This window comes from Nipponia nippon, unplaced genomic scaffold (assembly GCF_047370975.1).
Source record: "Nipponia nippon isolate SJK-2023a ecotype South Korea unplaced genomic scaffold, ASM4737097v1 scaffold_5, whole genome shotgun sequence".
Taxonomy (NCBI): Eukaryota; Metazoa; Chordata; class Aves; order Pelecaniformes; family Threskiornithidae; genus Nipponia; species Nipponia nippon.
This window is the reverse complement of record NW_028262369.1, coordinates 15,603,648-15,623,301: the sequence shown is the minus strand read 5'-3', so window position 1 is coordinate 15,623,301 and position 19,654 is coordinate 15,603,648. Positions and strand designations below refer to the sequence as shown.

The window sequence follows — 19,654 nt, the reverse complement described above, 5'->3', positions numbered from 1 at the left end:
GATTCACAGAGCCCCGCGCGGGAGGCGTTTGGGAGGCAGAGAGAGGAGCGACCCGGCTGCTGCTGCCTGCGCAGGCAGCACTGCCTCTGCGCAACGCCACCCGAAAGCACCCGACCTCCCCGGGCACTTTTACACCACTGATTAGCAACAACGAAGTCATTGCAGATTAATCTGCTCTGCGCTTATTCCAGCACCTCTTACCCAGCGACTCCGTCGCCTCTCAGCAAGGTGAATTCATCCCCCCGGCTCCCCGGGAGAGCTCTTGCGCTGATTTTTCTCCCCTTTCTGCACAGAGGAGAGCAAGGTGAAAGATTTCACGCCGTGTGCCCAGAGCCACTCAGCGAGATGCCGGGAATCCCGGGATGGGGACGGTGAGGATGGAGCAGTGCAGGAGGTGGGCTGGATGGCACATGTGTCCCCAGGGTAGTACTTTGCTTTCCAAGTCGTAGGCCAAAGCAAACAGCACCCTGATGTGCCGCTGTGCATGTGTGAATGCTTTGCTGCCTCACCAGCAATCCAGACTCTGTCTCCTCTTTCCAGGGCAGCCAGCTCCCAGCGGTGGGATCTGCACCCCGTCTGGCCTCCTGGCATCGAAAGCCGCGTCAAAGGTGCTGCGCCATGACAGCAGTTGGCATGAGCCGAACCTGCCCGCCCTGTCTCACCTCCTCTCTCCTGCCAGCGCGGTGCATCTGGTGTGGTCCCTGCTCACAGCAGGCCTGAAATCGGAGACAGCAAAATGATGCTTTTTCAGGGCAGGCTGTGCGGACGGTGCTCCCAGCAGCCTGGGGCAGGCAAATGGCTGCAAAAGCAGGGGCTGGCTGTCCAAGCGTTCCGCTTCTGCAAAGTCCAGGTCCCTTCCCTCTGGGACAACCACGACACCTTTCAGAAGAGCTCAGATAAATAGATCTGACCTGTTTTACTCCATCCTGTGTGTTCACTTCTCCTCCCTGGGGCCACACTTCATCCCAAAGTCACCTGTGGTGCCGTGATGGATGCAAACACTTTGGGACCTCATGCACTGAACAGCATGAAGTGACGCAGACCTTCCCATCACCTTCACACTCCTCCCTGTGCCATGTCCCTCTGGGCTGCTCCGACCAGGCAGGATCCAGCCCAGAGCAGGGGATGCAGGAGGTAAACCTGGTGAGCCAGGCAGGAAAGCCAATATTGCATCCACCTCCGCAAGCTCATGGGCACATGCTGGATGGGTCTGGGGACACTAGGACATCAGCAGGACACCCCTCACCACGGCTGTGCTGCTGCATCTGCAGCCCTGAGGCTCAAAAACCAAACCCACCTTTTACTTTATTACTCTCATTTATTTCGCAGGGCTGTATCTAAGCCGTGCCGGTCCCCTGATCCCCTCTGCATGGGCGACCGCCTGCCCACAGCTGAGTGGGGCGAGCTGGCCTGTTCATCTGGCTCAGTGAAAAGCCATGGTGCATCTGAATAGATTTCCACCATGCAAATGTAAAGGCCCCAGTGGGTTTGAATAGGAGCCCTTGAGGTATTATCTCAGCAGTGCCTCGAGGCAACCACCTGAATCCTTCCGTGACTGCTGCACAAACCCAAAATGTCTCCAGAGGCTGGGGATTATGGACAGACCCTGCAGAGGAGCGCTCAGGCCACTGCAGCTCGCACCATCAGCTCTCAGATGCCCCCATGTGTGCCCAACCCTTGAAAAACAAGGCACAGTGATGCTAAGGTGACCGAGGCCCAGATGCCAAGGCAGGAAACCAAGCTGAAGTTTTCACATTAATCATATCGAGCTCTATTCTTTTTCATCTATTTCAAGGCAAGTCAAAAAGAGGTTCACACTCTTCCCGGCAAACCACAGAGGATGACGTGAGCCTGTCTCTTGCATTGCAAGTAGAGTGTGTCAAGCAATTAGCAAGTAATCAGGAATTCAGATAGGGTGGGCAGGATACGATCCCTCAAAGCTCTGGCAGGAGCAAAACCCATCCCGGAGTTTCCCATCAGGCATGGAAGGCAGCAGAGGGAGCAGGGGCTGATGGTGAGCTCTCGGGGAGCAGAGCAGACACCGTGCCAGCGGAGCCTGCTGCCATAAACCATCTCGCGTTTAGCGTGTGCTGTAGCTAAGAGGCCCCAGGCGTTCAAGCATAGATTTTCCCTCACTCATTCCCAACCTCAGCAAGGTGGCCAGGGCAATTCAAAGTGCTGGTCCTCAGGCACCCTGCAGACCTGCCGGGTCACCTAAGCACCCCTGTGCACGTCCCATCCCTGGGTGTTTCGGCATTGCATTAACTCTTGCTGCTGTCACCAGTTTTACTCCCTGCAGCTCTGACCGTGCTGGTTTCTGCTCAGCATCCTTCCAGCAGCCCAAATCCTGCTCTCCTGGAAGTTAGTGGCAAAAGGGATGCAAGAGCAGAAGCAAGCCTTCAGTGCTCGCTCCGTGAAGCTGTTTCCACTTCGGTCTCCCAGTTCTTCTAAAACCACATCACACAAAGCCCTGGCACAGCATACAAGCATTAAGGTACCATTACACTGAGCTGGTCTCTGCCAGAGTGGTGTGCACTGACAGCACCCTGGACGGGGGACACACCGGCTCGCAGCCTCCCCAGGCACCTCGGTGGTCCACACGAGCACCCAACCAGCCCCATGAGAAGAGAGGGAGGATTATCCCGGGGTGCAAGCTCCCAGCCCGGGTGCACACCTCCCTCCGGGCGCAGGGGCCAGGGCGCAGAAGGAGCCAGCGCGACAGGCGGGTTGCAAAGGGGACGCCTAATCTGCCACCCGCCCTTTCTCCTCTCCATTGCCAAGGTAGCAGCAGACAATGCTATCTGCTGGGTTGTCAGCCGTCCCTCCTCCCGCCGTCTCTTTAGCCAGAAAACTCTCCATCTGTCTCCAGATGGGGTGTTTCTACCACTCCAGTCAAACCGATTCAGAGTGGAACAATGATGCTTTGTTAACAAAACAATTTTTGTGTGTCAAGCCCTCCTTCTTGCGTTTCCCCCCCCCCCCCAGTCCCCAGTGGGTCAGCTTTGTGTGGCGTCCTACATTTTGTTGTTTCTTTCACATTTTAAAGGCTCCGTATTTCAGTACAAAAGGTGCCTGCGGAGCAGCTTTTATCTGCGAGGCAAGATTTGACACATACGCAGATCACAATTGCGACAGGAGGTTCGTGATGTGGTGGTTAAGGGTGGTGTCAGGACCTTCAGAGTGATGAAGCATTATTTCCAGTGATTTTTGCCTCCAGGATAAAAATTAGAGCTGGTCCTACGCTGCATGTAAGGCTTCTGTGAGCTGGAATCCCCCAAGGGCTCATGGAGGGAGCAGCGAGAGAAAGTTTGAGCTTGCTTTGGTGCAGGGCAGGCGTCAGCCGTGTCCACCCGTCTTTCTCGTGTCCTCCTGTGCAGGACATGGCACCTCTCTCAGCTTGCGAGGGGAAGGGTCAGGTATGCAGAGCAAATCTACGTGCCTGTGAGTAAACCACAACCCTCTCCCCAGCACAAACCCCATGGTGGTCCGGAAGGTGAAACCTCAGCCCTCCCATGGCCAGAGCCTCCAAACGAAGATCCTGGGGTGCGCTTGACTTCTCCCAGCTATGCGGGGTTGGATTATCCCCCTCGACCCGCTCCCTCACCCAGCAGCAGGAAAGAGATCTCTCTTTTCTCTTCCAAAGACATCTCCAGCACACAGACCTCCAAGAAAATCAGCTCTTCCTTTTTTTTCCCCCTCTCTTTTTTTTTTTGCCCTGAAGCAACAAGCACACAAACCACCTTCTGCTCTGCACATAACCAGCAACTCACAGCAAATAACCAACCCGCTGGCTCCAAAGCAAACAGTTCTGTGTTCCTAAGCGGGCTGGCAATTTCTACACAAATGGGACTTTTTCTTCCAGCTCCCCCCACGTTTGCAGGGAAGTTCCCTCCTCCTTCCTGTCCTCAGGTAACTGCATCTTCATGGAAACACCAATATTTTTATGAGTCACCCCCCTTCTTCCCCCCTCCTGCTCTGTGGCCAACACCCCTCTGCTTTAGAGATCAAAGCCGAAGGGGACCAGCTGTGTCACGTCCTTTCCTCTCCAGCCCTTTCCATCTCCATTTGCAGCCGTCGCCAGCGCGAGCCCCTGCTGTTCTGACAGCGCTTTGTGCTGCCCGTTCAGCGCCACAGCTCTGTGCCCGCCGTCTGCTCCCCCTCCATCCCACTCCTGCCATCCCCGCTCCCGCTCCAGCCACACTGGGAACACAGGGAACCCTCCGGAGCCCTTGGCTTGGTCCCCTCCAGCACTCATGGGAGCTGCTCTGCTGGCCGCCTCAGCTGCTGCCCTGCCTGTCATGTGCTGCTTCGGACGAAGAAATGTGCTCAGAGAAGGGAGAAACGGGATAATCCGCTTCCACTGAAATCCCATTCTAATTCCCCATGTTTGGAAACTCCTCCGCAGATCAGAGCACGAGACTGCATCTCCCTTCCAAAACAGCAGCTCCACAGGGACCTTCACTCCGGGCTCATTTCGGCACGGGTGCACCTTCAGCTGGGAAAGTCCAGGTGCTTCTGAGAAAGCGGTCTCCATGTTCAAAAGGCTGAATGACTCACGCAGCCCTCCATGCTGCAGCAGGGATTTGCAATGTGATGGGATAATTAGTATCAGGGATGTGCTTCTTGCTGCATCCAGGAATACGTGTCCATTTTTGGCCTCCGAGGGAGCGGTGCTCATGCATGCTCGATGGAGGCTACTTCCATTTGCAGCAACTCACAGGTCTGACGGGTCCGTCTTCAGGGAGTACACCCCATCCTTCGTGGCATCTCATCTTGACCACACCACGTGCACCTCCTGGGTGCTGCAATCGTGCGTTGAGCAGCATTACAATCCCTGCTTCCAAACACCTCACTGTAACTCTTAGCCGAAATCCAGCTTGGAGTTGTCTCTTCTACAAGGACTTCGAAGAAAGCACCGCACAGAATTAAGTCTCAGTGCTTTTTATATGTAAAACACTGAATGTAGCTGCTAATGGCAATTCCCAGCAGAAAAAGATGGTTAGTAGTGGTGGGTATATTTATGAATACTTTTTAAGCAAATGCTGTGAGGCGGGAAATCTATCGGTCCTCGTGGAAAGCTCCCTGGTTTGCTGCTGCAGGCATCTAAATGCAAAGTTTCAACATGGCTTTTGTGTTTTGTGCTCTGCTACGCACATCCCTCACAAATCTCTTCTCTCGGAAACGGTTTCTCAGCCTCTCACCCGTGGTCACACATGTGTCACCGTGACCTGCCCGGCTCAGGGAGGGAGGCAGCATCTCTGTCCTTCGCCAGATAATCCACTGACATGTCGGTAAATAAAAGTCAGGGGATCTACTTGACTGGTCTCCTCAGCTGCTCTCTCCAAAGTGGTAAAGGGCTGACATACAAAATACCCATGTCCTGGATTTCTGGGAGGTTTTCACTGAGTGTGCATTGTTTTTCCCCAGCAAAGCCAGGAAAGAATTTAGAGTTGGTCAGGGCAGCGAGGTGCTCTGCTTTCTCTTTCCTGGGGTAGAAACTCAGTTTGAAACAGATTGCTAGCAGCTAAACGCAAGTTCCTTAGCAGCTTCCAGGGTGAAAATATTCCCTCTCCACATCTCCTTTTATGTCCACAACACATTATTCCGGTGGAGGGCTCTCTTGCTAAGAAAAGCTGTGATAACTCCCAGCCCTGTCTCCAAAGTGGTTCAGGTATGGGAGCCAGCTCTCCTGCAAGCATCCCTTGGTCCTACTGCCCAGCTGAGATGTCCTTAATTCCTCCATCTGTCCCCTCCAGGCTCCGGCTGGCTTGGCTCTCAGATGGCGAATACATACAGCAGGCTGCAAGGCTGCTTCTCCTAAATGTACGCTTCTCCCGTAGCTTCAGAAGAAACGATGTCTGCTAAGTCCCCCAGCCCGCTCCTGGGTGTTTCTGGGGCTTTCCATGCTAAGCCGCCTTTGTCCCGCACACCGCATGCAGACAGACAGGAGGTTCACACCAAAATCCTCCTCTCCTCTCTGCCTTTAACTGAACCAAAACAAAAAACAGATGGAAAAATCAAATGCTGGCAGTGTGAAGCATGTGGGCTGCACTTGCATCAGACCTCCTGGAGCTGCAGAGTGTATTCCCTCCTGCTCCGGGGTCCCAGGGCAAAGCCAGCCTTCTCCAAAAAGGTTATCACTGGGGGAGGATCCCGCTAATCCCCCCTGCCAACCACCAAGCAGCATGGAGGTGGAAGGGACAGAGGGAAAGAAAGGAAAGCAAGAGGCAAGAGCAGACTTAGCAGTTCGCACTTTAGGATAGTCCAGGAGGAAGAGACAATTTTGTCTTCCAAGCAGGATTTGCAGTGGGACAGCCATATACTGGACACTGAGCTGCTTTTAACCGAGCTCCATCCATCCCACATACTCCCTGAGGCAGAGCCCCGGCAGAAGAAATAGCTTGTGACCATAGAATTAAGACTGCGCCCTAATGAACGCACACCACTCTGCCGGACGTAAGCCGCTCAGGTGTCTTTAATACCAGGATTTCTTAGGCGCTCAGCGCCTGACTTTGTAACCTTAATCATGTATTTTTTAGCATTGTTTTCGTGCGCACGTAAGCTTATCTTCTTTTACCGCGGCCTCTTCTTTTCACCATCTTTCTAGGGTAAACAATACCCAGACTTTTCTGTGTCCCTCCTTAGGAGTGCATCAGTGTCCCTAAACTTCCCTGAACACTCCTCGATTTTGCAATCGCCCCTCCGAACCGGGGTGAGCCGTGCAGCGCAGCGACGGGGCTGTTGCAGACTTGACTCCAGTTTCCGCTGGAGCCTCCCTCGCCTGCCGATGCTCGGAGGTCGCTCCCGCGTGCGGACGAGTGCCCGATAAGCCCCGTGCCACGCCAACGCTCGCTGCGCGGCACGGCACGGCGGCAGGAAGAGAGGGAGTGGAGAGAGCCTGCGGTGGGGGCAGGGGCCGACGGCGTGTTTGTGGAGTAACGCTCAAACTGCCGTAACGGATTGCCTTGTTTACACTGGGCCCAGGGAAAATCACTCTGGGGATGGAGATGGAGAAGCATCCAGAAACCTCTGAGAGCAGGAGAAGCTCTGCATCCTCCTGACTCTTACTTTTGCTTTCAAAACCACCCCCCCCCCCATAGCTGTCAAGGCACGGAAGCTTTAAAACCACTGTAGTAAGCATGGGAGGGATGGGGAAAGGAAAGGCAAAGAGTCATCCAATGGGAATGTGGCTCTTCCGTGGAAGCACGGAGCCCTCGGTACCCAAGGATGCACCAAGAAGGGTCACCGGCCCAGGGGCTGCCTCCAGCAGTTGCTATAACATGCTGGGAGAGGGAGAAGAAGAAATAGGAACCACCTTAAGGGAGGGGAGCCTCCAGCAGAACACTTAAAAATGACTAAATACTTTCCCAATATCACTCCTCCACGTAAGCACTGCTGTAATTGCCCTTGGGATGTTGCACAACGGCGAGAGGGAGGGGCAGGTGCTGGCAGGGCAGGCAGGGAGGGAGGGGTCCCCGGCCGGCTGCCGCACCAAAAGGCATGTGAACCTCCATCCCAGGCGCTGCTGTCATCGAGGAGAGACGCTCTGTGTGGCCACACGGACGTCTCTGCCACCTCGGGGCCCCGCTGCTGGATTTAGGCCCTGAGGGGCCATTCCTCACACAAGCTGGAGGACTCCCAGGAGGACTCACTCCTCAGGCCTCTGGGACACAGCGGGTTGCCCCAGGGAGCAAGAGCAAAAGGCGAGGAGGACCAGAGCCCACGTTGCACTGTGTGGCAAAAAAAGAAAAAAAAAAAAAAAGAAAAAGAGAGAGATATAAGGGCTTCATTCAAGCGCTCTCACTCTCTGGAAGTCTCACGCAGAGCAGCTGGTCTTTAAGACAGTCGCAAGCACGACATGCAAGCACAGAGCGGTTACATTTCTGGGTGCTTTTATTAGTGACACTCATAGAGGGGCATCCACTCGACCCCCGCGCGAAGGAAAACGGCTGACTCATTCTTCCAGCGATGCTCAAGAGCAGGACACAGCGCTCTGTAGCAGCAGCACGGGTCCTCTCCTGCTCCGTAAGCCAGATCACTGGATCCGGGCTCGAACACCATGCACGTACGCATGTACACACGCACCAGCTAATCCGCAGATGCGCTGGGTCCCTGGATAGAGCATCCGCAGCCTTTGCTTCCAAAAGCAGCCTGCTGATGCTCGAGCCGAAAGGGAAACCTCTGAGAGATGCAGTCTCGAGGTTTAAAACATCTGTGGGCCACCAGCCATTAAACAGGATGCTATGCTGGTTTGCTGCTATCGGGGCTCACGCCAGGTTCATCACTGTGCCGGCTGGGTACCGTCCAGCAATGCATTAAGTGATGTGACTATTTCTGTTCTCATCACATGTTTGCTCTCATCCTCTCCAGGGTGTGTGTGGGGGGGAAAAAACACACATTCATTATGGAGTGTCTTATTTTGGTACGGCTTTTCCTTTCTCCGCGTTACACATGCTGTTGGGCGGTTGGCAGAGGAGAAGGGAGATTTTATTTTCCTCATATCCATGTACTCAGGTATTTCTGTTAGAGGAGGCAAAGTCAAAGAAATGCTAATCAAATATCCAGGAGTGCACAGTGCTGACATCTGCACCTCGCTACTATATGGCCTTTCATTAGCATTACCTAAATGTACAACCATACAAAGAGCAGATTTCCTTAGCAACAGGGCTGCCTTCATATTTCCTCCCCACTACCCCCTGCCCTTAGAAGAAAAATGACTTCAGCTCTTTTGCAGAGCAGTGCTTGCAGCCACTCCACGATGCAGCAGTGCTATACAACGCTGCCAGCCTTACTATATGCTGCATCTGGGACGCTTTCCTCTCTACGCCGGGACCCGTGAGCCATAAAGCAACCTCTTGACTTAGCTCTTCTGTACAGCCACAATAAAACTCCTCTCTTTTCCTAACGGAGTGTATGCAAAACAGCCCTGTAACAGCAGAGGGGGGATCCTCTCCTCCAGATGACTTACAGCTCCCCACGCCAAGGGAGGATGTCCAGCACGCATGGCGGTACCGGCATCACCAGCTGCCGCCTCCTCTGCTCCCTGCCACCTGGTCGCGGGGTGCCGACTGCCCTCCTCCCCACACCGCGCTTTAAGCCACCTTCGCCTTGGGCAGGGAGCTGCCAACCCTCCCTCTCCCCGAATCTGGGCCAGAAAGACTGAACACTTCATCCTCTGCGCTCTCCCCCGGTGCCACAGCCTGGTGTGCTGGGCTATTTTAAGAGCTCGTCTGGGAGACTGGCACACGCACCGTGCTGCCGGGAACTCCCTGCTTCTGTTTCAAAAAAAGCTGGAGGCTGGGAGCCTGCTGGGACTCACCCCTGTGATTCCCAAGGTCTGACCCTCCTCTCGCTGGGACTGGCGCAACGCTGCTGAGTCAAACGGAATTAGTCCCAATTAGCGGCGGTGAAACGGGAGGAGAATCGTGCCCTCCCCGGCATTTCAACCCCTCCGGCCGGAGGCTGTGACCACTAAGCCTCCCCCTCCAGCTATGCCCCTGCTTTTCATCTCCCTACTCTCAAACCCGCTCGTTCTGTGTCGCCATTCCCTGACTTTTCCACACGGATACTCTCTCCCTTTCCCATTATGACAGGGTCTTTGATTGCACGATCGCATAACTATAATGAGACAAATATTTATTTTGCAGATATGGGTTAATCAGACCGAAGGTATAGAAATATTTCATGCGCTAATCAGAGTACCTTCAGCAATCAGTATAGTAAATAACTCAGGTAAATTAACATAGGAGAGTTCCCTTATCAGGTTTTAGTCTAAGATATATGTGCATTAAGGACTAATTTGCCCTCCCCCCTCAGATTTGGGCTGGAGCCCAAGATGAGGTTCAGACCAAGGTTCCCTCCCATCAGCTTTCACGGGAGCTGTGAAGGCTTTGCTCCTGGCAGGATCAGACGCCGGGATGAATATTCAGCAGCGCAATTGCCTCGCCTTTGTTTTCTGTGCTCTGCACCTTTAAATTTCCAAGGGCTCCGCTGTTTGCAGCTCAGACAGCCTTTTTGCATTCAGTTCGTTGCAGGCTGACACAGAAGACACGATGGAGCAGGTTGTGTCTCCTGCTCTGAGCCCTTCACGCCACTCTGGCAGCGTTCAGGGGCCATATTAAGAGCCGCGAGTAATTAGTGAATTCCTCCTGCCCCAGCGCGGCACGGAGCAGCCATACGCGGCACCTCATGGCAGGCTGGCGGTGGCTGGCCGGCCGTACGTGGTGCCAAGAGCGGAGGTGCAGCAGTGGCTGCGGGGATGCTGGGCTCCCATGTGGGTCCGGAGGCGCTGAGAGTGGGACGAGCAAAGTGAGAGCCCAAGAAGGGCTCTTTGCTGCAACGGGCCTTCCCGGGGTGCTCGCCCAAGCTCCCGCAAATTAGAGGTCCTGGGAGACACCTTATGTCTGAGTGCAAGAGCTGCCCAGATGCCCCGGCCTCAGTGTCCCTTGCTCAGGTGTCCCCAAACCAGAAGCAGCTGTGCTCCTGCCCCAAAGCAGCTCCTACAACTGCATTTTCCCGGTTTTGCTCAGAATAAGCTCCTGCAGAGGAAACACGGAGGACCTGGAGATTCTGCCCTTGCCTCTGTCATGTTTTGGGATCCCTGAGAACAAAAAAGCACTGAAGGAATGGCAGGCATTATAGTAACGATGGTGACAAATTTAATTAGAGCAGGAAGCTCTGGAGTGGATTTCAAATGGCAACACGGCATTTTGTGTGAAAGCATTGCCTTGCTCCCCCGTTCCCTCCCCGCCTCCACCACGCGGCTCCATCCGAACCCACCCCACCCCACGGGATGCGTCCCTCTAATTTTCCCACATGTCATCCCCTTCATCCCCCCCCCCCCCCAAGGACCAACACATTCCCGCGGTCTGGAAAATGCAACCGTAGAGCAATTCAATAATACAGCGGCCAGATGTGCAACAGTATATCCAACATGTCATTCAAAGGACCCCTTCAGTGGAGCCGAGACATGCTATCCCGCAATCTTAACTAATACATCCTGGGGCCCTGGAGGAGTTGATGGATGTATACAATTCCCTTTCCTACAGCTGTGGTCCCTTTTAGAGGGGGCATCCAGACTCAACAATAGCCCCGCTGTTGCTTTCAAGACAGAACCTCTTCAGACAAACTGGGCTTAATCCTGACCCCGCTTACACCCGCCCGGGCTCTGCCGAGGTCAGTGGGGTTTCAGAGCTGAGGGCTGGGGGCAGGATCCGGCCTCGCAGAGACGATGTCTGCTGTTTCACCTTGCGCTACAGCCTCCGAGAAACCTTGGTAACTGGTTGGAATATAACTACCTTGGGGAAAAGGCAAGCGGAGAGGAGCAGGTAATAAGATTTCTAACTGGTGCTGGTAGAAAGAAGGAAGTAATATAACAGTTTAATTAATCTATGCCTATTAGCGTTATTAAAGAAAACAGGGAGCTATTGGAGATTTACCTCGGAGAATATCATCAAACAGGGACCTTCTGCGGGGAATTTTATGTCTCTGTGCCCAATTTATAACCAGCACGGAGGTGTGGTGTTAGTGACAGCCAGTGCTGAAATGTCACAGTGCTTAGAAGTCATTAGCTGGGGACACAGGGAGAGAGAAAGAGAGGATGGAGGAGGGGACAAGGGAGAAGTGGGGAAGGAAGGAAAAGGAATTAATTTAATTAAAAATATCTTTAGAGCCTGTCTCTTGATTTGTGTGGTTTTGGGGCTTGGCAGAGATGCTGAGAACGGTATGGAAGAAAAATCAAGGTTGCTGGGGCTTTTTGAAGCTGATAAAAAAAATAAGCACACTTTTCATGTTCAGGAAGATAAATCCCCATTTTCTCAGTCTCAAGACAATCCAGTTATTTACTGACAGTTTTACTGTGAAATAAAAAGGGCTTTAAGCTTCTTTCTACTTGATGTCTCCATAGCCTGAATATTATTAGATCCCAGCCTGGTGCAGCTGGAGTTTTGGTTAATAAATTTAACGTCATTAGACAGAAAAGCCTTCTACTGAATGTTGCAATTCTTTTTTTTTTTTTCTTTTCTTTTTTTTTTTTTTTTGCCGTTGCAGTCAGACTGTATGTAGGTGGTAAGAATCAAAAGAAAGGAAGTACGCTTGGCAAACAGGGGAGTGCTAAAAAAAGGTTTTGCTCGGGCTCGGGTTCGGCGCGAGGGTGTTTTGCCCATAGACGAGGCAGGGCTGAGCCCCCACGGGCGGACGCACTCCACTGCCACGGCAGCTCCAGTTTGGCAGCATCTCTCTGCAAAACACTCCTGCTTTCACAGCGATGGAGTGTCCTGGCACGCTCGGCCCACCCAAGGGGATGGCACTGCGGGCGGCCATGCCCGCCGGGGCGGCGAGGTCTCGTGTGGTGGTGTTATGCCGGGGCAGGGGCTGCGCTTAGGGTGGCTTTTCTGAGAGGCAAAGTTGTCTTTTCCACGCAAAGTCCGCCTTGGGGCCATCGCAAGGCCAAGGGTTGGCACAGCAAAACGTGCCTCGGTGGGACAAGGAGGGGAAATGGCCATGATGGGGTGGGCGAGGAGAAGGCAGATGGTGGCGGGGCCTCCATCTTCCCCCATGGGGAGCCAGGCAGCTGTGGCCCCTCGGAGCAGGGCTCGCTCCCATGGAGGGAGAGCTCCCACCCCAAACCGGGCAGGGCCCCGCTCTCCCTTCAGGGCAGCCACCATCTGCGTCTCCCCCTGCCACCCCATCTCCTCAGCCGCTGCCCTCCCGCTGCCACCCCTGCCATGGCCGCACGCCTTCTCCTGCCAGGAAACACGCCGGCTGGGAGGAAGACACTGAGGAAGATGCCGAGGAAGACGCTGCAGCACTCTCGTCCCCCTGCCACACACCCAGCCTGCTTCTTCCCCAGCTCCTGCCTCGCCACAAGCAGATGGCTGCCATGGCCGGGCCCTCCTTCCCCACCAACAAGCCTGAAGCATGGCGGGGTTGGGGGGATGCTTAATTTTGGGGAGCTGGTCCCCACGGATTGGCTAAAACATATCCCACATGGTGGTTTTCTAACCCCAAAACCCTGCGGGTCTCGCGGACACCTGGAGTGGGCTTTGATGGCAGAAAGAGCCTCCGCGTCCGAGATAAGCCCTTTTACAAAATAAATAGCGGTGACTGGAAGTGGAGAAGCAGAAGAGGGGTCTCGGGGAGACAGTGAGGGGCCGGGGCCGTGCAGGGACGGTTGGGGAGCTGGGGGCTGCCGGGACGGGAAGGAAGTGGTTGTTGTGGGAGTAACGTCAGGAAGAGCCTCCGCTGGGGCCCGGCGGGCAGGGAGAGGGGAAGATCAGAGAGTTCACGGGACGGGGACGGGGAGGAAGCGCTGGAGGGAGAGGAGGCCGAGGGGAAGGGTCCGCTGTGGGGACGGGGAGGGGGGCGAGCCCCCGGGCAGCGGGGTGCTGGGAGAGGCCTGTCCTGGGAGCACAACCGACCCCAAAATGCTGCTGGATTCAGTTTACTCCCCTGCCCAAAGCGATTTCTAAAAAACGTTGCTCTTTTTTTTTAAAAAAAAAAAAAAAACTCTGGTGAATAAAAGCAAAACAAATAATCGCACGAAGCGAGGCTGGGTAATTAGCAGCAGATGGCTCGTGCTGACAGGTACCTTCATACCTGTGCACCCCTACTTAACAGCCTTCGCACTTGGAGGTGCTCCCAGATCCGCTGCTCTCGCCAGCTGAAGAGCCGCAGCCCGGCTAGAGGCACCAGTACGGGAGCGCAGACAGCAGCGCCGTGAGCCGCTTTAGGGAAATCCAGTTTAGAGCCAAGGCAATGCATGCAGAGTCATTAATCTAGGTCTAGTGCCAATAGGGATGGCTTTGCATTAGCGCCGGGCCCCTTTGTAGTTCAGACAATCAGTCGTATTCAAACAGCGCGAGATAACACTGCAGAAAGCTGAGACCATCGCAGCTCATTCCTCCTGTAAGGGGCGGGGGGAGAGGATTTACAGGCAAAATAGCATTGCATTAATGGGACTGCTCAGTATTCTGCACAGACGCTCGCGGATAATGTCTTTGCAAACTAACTGCAATAAATTAATTAAATTAATCTACTATGCCGTGCTTGTCCCCACCCAACATCAAATTCAAGGATGATCAGGGCTTGCCTTATCCTCCATAGCCTACGAAAGAATCTGATCTCACTTGCTCTAGAGTTTCTGAGGCACTGAATTGCAAAGTACCACCTGCCTCACTAAACTAATCACCAGCCTGGTGGTTTAGATCACATCAGTTTTACATGTAATTAAGACTGTCCAGGAGGGCATGCAGCTGCTTACATGGTCGTTCCCTCTTATACAGCAACGTGCCTCCTGCTCAGATAGGTGCAATTAAACAAGCCTGTTCACAGTCATTAAGCATTAATGCACCTCATTAGCATAAGAACTGGAAGAAGCTTTGATGCAGGGAACCCCGCAGGAGAAGGAGATAGAGAGAGATGTACATACAGACAGGAAGGCGAAGGGCTGGGCCACCACCTCCTCCTGGCCCCGACCAACCATTCCAGCTCCATTTCTCCAAAGCAATGAGCCATGCAGTGCCCTCCTCCCCAGAAATGGGACTGGGTTATCTTTCTCTCCCCCTCCCCCCTTTCTAAATTATGCTGGTGGAAAAAAAAAAAAAACCCAACACCAAACTGTTGGGATATTAACCTAGCGAATCCATTAATAAGCTGAACTCTCTGTTGGCTTTGACACAGCACACTAAAGCTTTAAAGAGACAGGGCCCCAGACACTGGAGATAGGGGCAGAGACAACAGCGCTAACAAAGAGCCACTGTTGCCACGGCCGTGGCCATCTCGGGTAGGTCCAGCTGTCTTTGGTGTTCTGTTTTCCAGACACAAAGAGCAGACTGAACCGTTTTGGTCTGAATGGCTTTCATTTGATGGTAGAGAAAATGAGAGGGAAGAAAGAACCTAAGTAAAGTGTCCAGGAGAGAAAAAAAAAAAAAAAAAAAAAAAGAGCATGGTGCGCTGCAGGTCTTCAGTGAGAAAGGCTGCAGCTCCCCGGAGCACAAAATGGGGCTGTCTCAGGGCGCAAAGGAAAGGCGACGTCGCGATTTCGGAGCAGTGCATGCCACCGCGAGCGAGGAACTGTGGGTAAGCAAGGATGTTCGCTCCAGGGGAGCTGGGACGGACGCTGCCTGTCTCTTACACACTTGCCCAGTGCTTTGCACAGCGATGCACAGCTCTCTCGGCATCGCCAGACCACAGAGAACAGCTTGCCTAACTTGGTTTTACTCTTACGGGAACAACCTGTGTTTGTACAGCTCCTGGCACCACCGGGCTCAGAGCCCGTTAGGAGACTCTAGCCTGGAATACTGCGTGTTAGTATGCAGAGCCTCAGTGAGCTTTACTGTCACCACGGCAAGAAATGGGCTTGCCCCAGGAACGTGAATCAGCTGGCAAAAGTGAATCTCCAAGTGAAATGCCTTCAAGGAACTGCCACACTCACGTGCTACCATGGGGCTGTTCCAAATCCACACCTCAGCCCAAACTGCATCCCAAAGCTCCATCCTGGGATGGGGCGGGGATGTGCCCACCCTGAACAATCCTTCTGCTGCAGCTGCAGCCTCAAGATGCTTAAGTCATGCCCTTGCATCTCTACCAGAGGCCAAACCTCCATCCCATAAGCTTGAAAAACAGGTCTGCAATGTCCAGTCCAGATTCCTCTGTTATAAAGCGCAGCTCTGATAGATAGAAATGGAAGCTGAGACCTGTTAAATCTGTAGACCCACCCACTGGAGAGCCATGCAGGCTCGTCCCTACAGTACGCTCTCTGGCCCTCCGTCTAGTCCAGTTCGTAAGTGATAAAAGCGTCCACGACTGCAGCTCTCATCTGGGAAGAAGAACAAACAACCCAAGCAGATCTTACCACTGGGAAATGGTTTCTAAGGGTCTCCAGAGATATCCTCTTTCCTACGCTCATTCCATTAGTGCTGTGCATGCTCCATTGTTCCAGCCTCTCCCTCCTTAGTGGTTACATCCTACAAATACAAACAGATTTCGAATCCCCTGTAGCTATTTGGCCCACGTTGATAATAATTTTCCCTCCTTGAGCACCTTTTATCTAGAGATCTGGAAGCATCTCCCTGGCATTAATAGTTATTAGCTTCTCCACCATCACGCAACGTAGGGTTAGCACCGTCACATTTTACAGCTGAGGGGAACTCGGGCACAGCACAGTCAGCGATTCAGTCCTGCCAAGCGGTGCATCCTCTCGTGCCCTATCGAATGGCACAGGGATGGCAGCGTTTGGCCCCTTGCTGAATCAGGCCCTAAACGATTTGCCAATAGCGTCAGAGAGAGGAAAAGATCCCAGGTTTGTGCCTGAGTCACCAAACCCTCTGTTTTCCCTTCTGCGCCTAGAGAAGTCAATGGAAGGTCTCCCATGGACAGCAATGGGAAGTTCATGCTTTTTGAGTCAGTTGAAACAGCTTTTTTTTTTTTTTTCTTTTTGGCAAAGAGGCTTTTACTGCGCAGTCATTTTGATAAACCACGGAGCCGGGCTTTTACCCAGCAACAGGCTGGGAGAATGACTGATGGAGACCATGACCCCAGTGAACCACAGCCCTGCTCCCCCAGTCCCTTCTCATTTGCCTTTTGTGATTACAATTAGTAGTGGGGGCCAGCAGGTGGGGGAAAAATAAAATAAAATAAAATAAAAGCCCCCCCCGGCCCCGCTCCCACCCCCTCATTGTCTGCGTGAGGCTGGCTGAGCCTCTGCACACTGCAGTCCTCTGCCCATTGTACTGCTGAGAACATGCGAACAGACGCTCTCGGGCGATGGGTTTTATTGAACGCAACTTCAATGGCAAATGGAGAGAGGGGGGGAGAGGAAAAAAAAAAAAAAGCCTTGAAAATCCATGCCAAAAAAAAGAGGTGGGGAGGGTGTTTTTTAATGCAATCAATGGCTCCTTCCTATAACTCTGCCTGTTGTGAGGAAATTTCTTTCCAGTAGCAGCCAGCAGCAGTCCCAAGGCTGTGACATTGCTGTAACGCTTGGAGCTCAGCTCTCTATCTCTGGCAGCAGCCCCGTCTTTTTGTCATTATTGGCTGTGATTGCAGGGGGTGCACGCCAGCTCGCCGAGCGCTGAGATATTGCTGTCTTCCCCTCCCTCTGGACAACCTGCCCTCGGAGAGGAGTTTGGGAGGGCGGTGGGGAGGAGATGGGGGTGAAAGAGGGAGCTGAATTCTCTCTGCCTCCCCTGAGTAAGCTCCTATCCAAACCCACATGGATAGGTAGAGGTCCCCAAGGCCCTTTCGGAAAGCTCATTAGGAAAGTAGTGACAGATGCATTAGCTATTAAAAAAAAGGGGGGGAGAAGCTATCATAGAACTTTAAAAAAAAGCAGCAGCAGCCGCCCGACAGTTTTATTGCTGTCAGATCCTTTTTTTCAGTGGGCACGTTGCAAAGCAGGAGAGGTCTGGGGAAATATCTGACGCATGCACGCTCTTCCCGTGCTCTGGGCTGTCAATAATCCAGCCGGGGTATTTCTCACACCCCCAGGAGGGAGACGCCAGCTCTGCCCGTTGCCACTGCAGCCACTCGCCCTCCTTATCCACCCCAGCACCTCCTGGAGAGGAGTTTTTGGGACAGGCATGTCTGGCTGTGGGAAGAAGCCGCCGGGATGTTACGGGGGGCCAAAAACCTGGGCGTCAGCGGCTGCCATCACCGACTCCAAGCTGCAGCCTGGGGAGGACAGGTCTTGGCATGAGATGTTGCCTCCTGATCTAAGCAGAGGCTGCTGAGATGGTGATAGCGTCCTGCGTGCCAGGACCTGCTGTCCCTGCAAGCTCCGGCAACGCGCTCAATGGAAGGACGGGTACAGGTCACATTGTGCAATTGCATCGGGTGCGCAGTCAGGCTCCCAGCCCCATCTCAGCCCAGGCCCCCCATCACCCCATCACCCCATCACGAGGTTGCAACCCACAGCCCTCAGAGCCTGGGGAACAGGCGTACACACGTGCTAGCAGGGTGCATACCAGCAGGAGGAATTGCCTGCCTGCACTGAGGGCGAGCAACACATCTGGCAGCAGCCGGCAGCCACGGAGCCCCACGTAGGGACTGGGGACCTCACATGGGGCAGGGTGGGAAATGGTGGGTACTGGATGAAGACTGAATGCTCTGGGTGGTGGTCTGGGCTGGTGAGCTGCGGTGGGCAGGGGGTGGACAATGGGAAGGATGGGGAGGCAGGATCAAGGTGATGGTGTGGGTTTGGTCCCCCCCCATCCTATGAACCAAAAAGGCCACCACTGCTCTTACACCTGCATGAAGAGCAGAGCCCAGGTAATAACAGGAGAACAACAGATGTTGCACCTGCATGACGTTTCCCAAACAGCACCAGACAAGCTGGAATTCACATCTGAGCCGCAACGGCAAAGCTCTTCCCACAGGCAGCGGTGGGAAGAGGGGATCAAAACACCGCTCCCACAACCACACTCCCAGCACCAGGTCCTGCCTCCACGCACCATGTTTTCCACGAACCATCCTCATCACTACACGACACTCACACCAAGCACGAGCAGGCCCCCTCCGAGACCTCTGCATCCCTCAAAAAGGGGCACAGCTGTTTCAAAAGCAACCAGGGGGGTATCGGAGGCAACCGTCAGCCCATGCCCCCCGACCTCCCCTCCCGCTGCCTCCCAGCTGCGGTCAGGAGGCAGAAACCTCACCAGAGGAAAACAGCAGCAGCAGAAACTGTCCCCCTCGGTCGAGTTTTAAATGGCTCTCGGATCCCTTCAAACAAATCTAAATGCACCAATCCTATTGTGTGCATAAATCTTTGCACCGGGGCCTGCACGCCTCCACACTATTGATAAAGAGAAACGAGTCTTAAATATTTAATGAGCGAATAAACCCGTTAAGAGGATATGATTAACTGCACACCACAGCTCTGCATTTAAGGTGTCCCTGCTGTACCTTTAGAGGGGTTTTATTTTTAAGGGAAATCGGCAGCAGCAGCTGGTGAAGGCGAGCAGCCGGGGTGTGCGGGTGCCGCACGAACAGGAACGCCGGCACCACGCTCCACTTCGGAGGCATAAATATGCCACGGGAGCCCATGCTATTAAGGGGGGGAACGGGTGGGGCCGTATTGACTCAGCCCGATGGTGAGGGGGCAGAAAATAGAGCCAAGGAGGTTTTATGAGAGGTGGCAGGAGCCAGGCTGTCGGTTAGAGAAAACATCTGAACTCTGCACCTTCCCGTCTCACCTCGCAGCAGGAGGGGGCTGCTGGGGGGGATCAGGAGACCTTGGAGCTATTTCCAGCCGAACCAGGGAGCTGGAGTGCGACCTTGGGCAAGTCACTTACGGTCACCCTCTGCCCGGAGTCGAGCTCCGCGCGAGACAACCAGAGTCTTGTCTGCTGCGGGTGGGGATCAAGGCAGTACATGGAGCCAGGCTGGTTGCACGTTCCTCCCCTCCGCCTCCACCGAGCCGGCAGCAGCCTCAGCCCGGGGCCAGAGCGCGGAGCAGGGCCAGGGTACCAACTCACCGCCACAGACGGGCCAGCCCACAGGATGTTTCTCAGGCATGCAGAGAGCCGTCGATGGAAGATTTTATGAAACCAAGTGCTATAAATGTCCCCTTGCTATGTGACTTTTTATGTTTCTAAATTATTTTGATCATTATTTTTACCAGAGCGAGGCGAATAATACAAAACAAACCACCGTGAAT

General features: G+C 53.9%; 1 protein-coding gene across 3 annotated transcripts in view; it reads right to left on the bottom strand.

Annotated features, from left to right (window-relative positions):
* The window catches only part of RAI1 (retinoic acid induced 1), a 77,814-nt gene that overhangs the window by 49,010 nt on the left and 9,150 nt on the right, over positions 1-19,654 (bottom strand). For 2 of the 3 annotated variants that reach the window (XM_087731651.1, XM_087731652.1), the window contains exon 2: positions 15,854-15,965. The exons of the other annotated variant lie outside the window; for it this stretch is intronic. The gene's annotated coding sequence lies outside the window, so the exon portion shown is untranslated. The remainder of the gene's footprint in view (positions 1-15,853; positions 15,966-19,654) is intronic. 3 annotated transcript variants of the gene reach the window in all.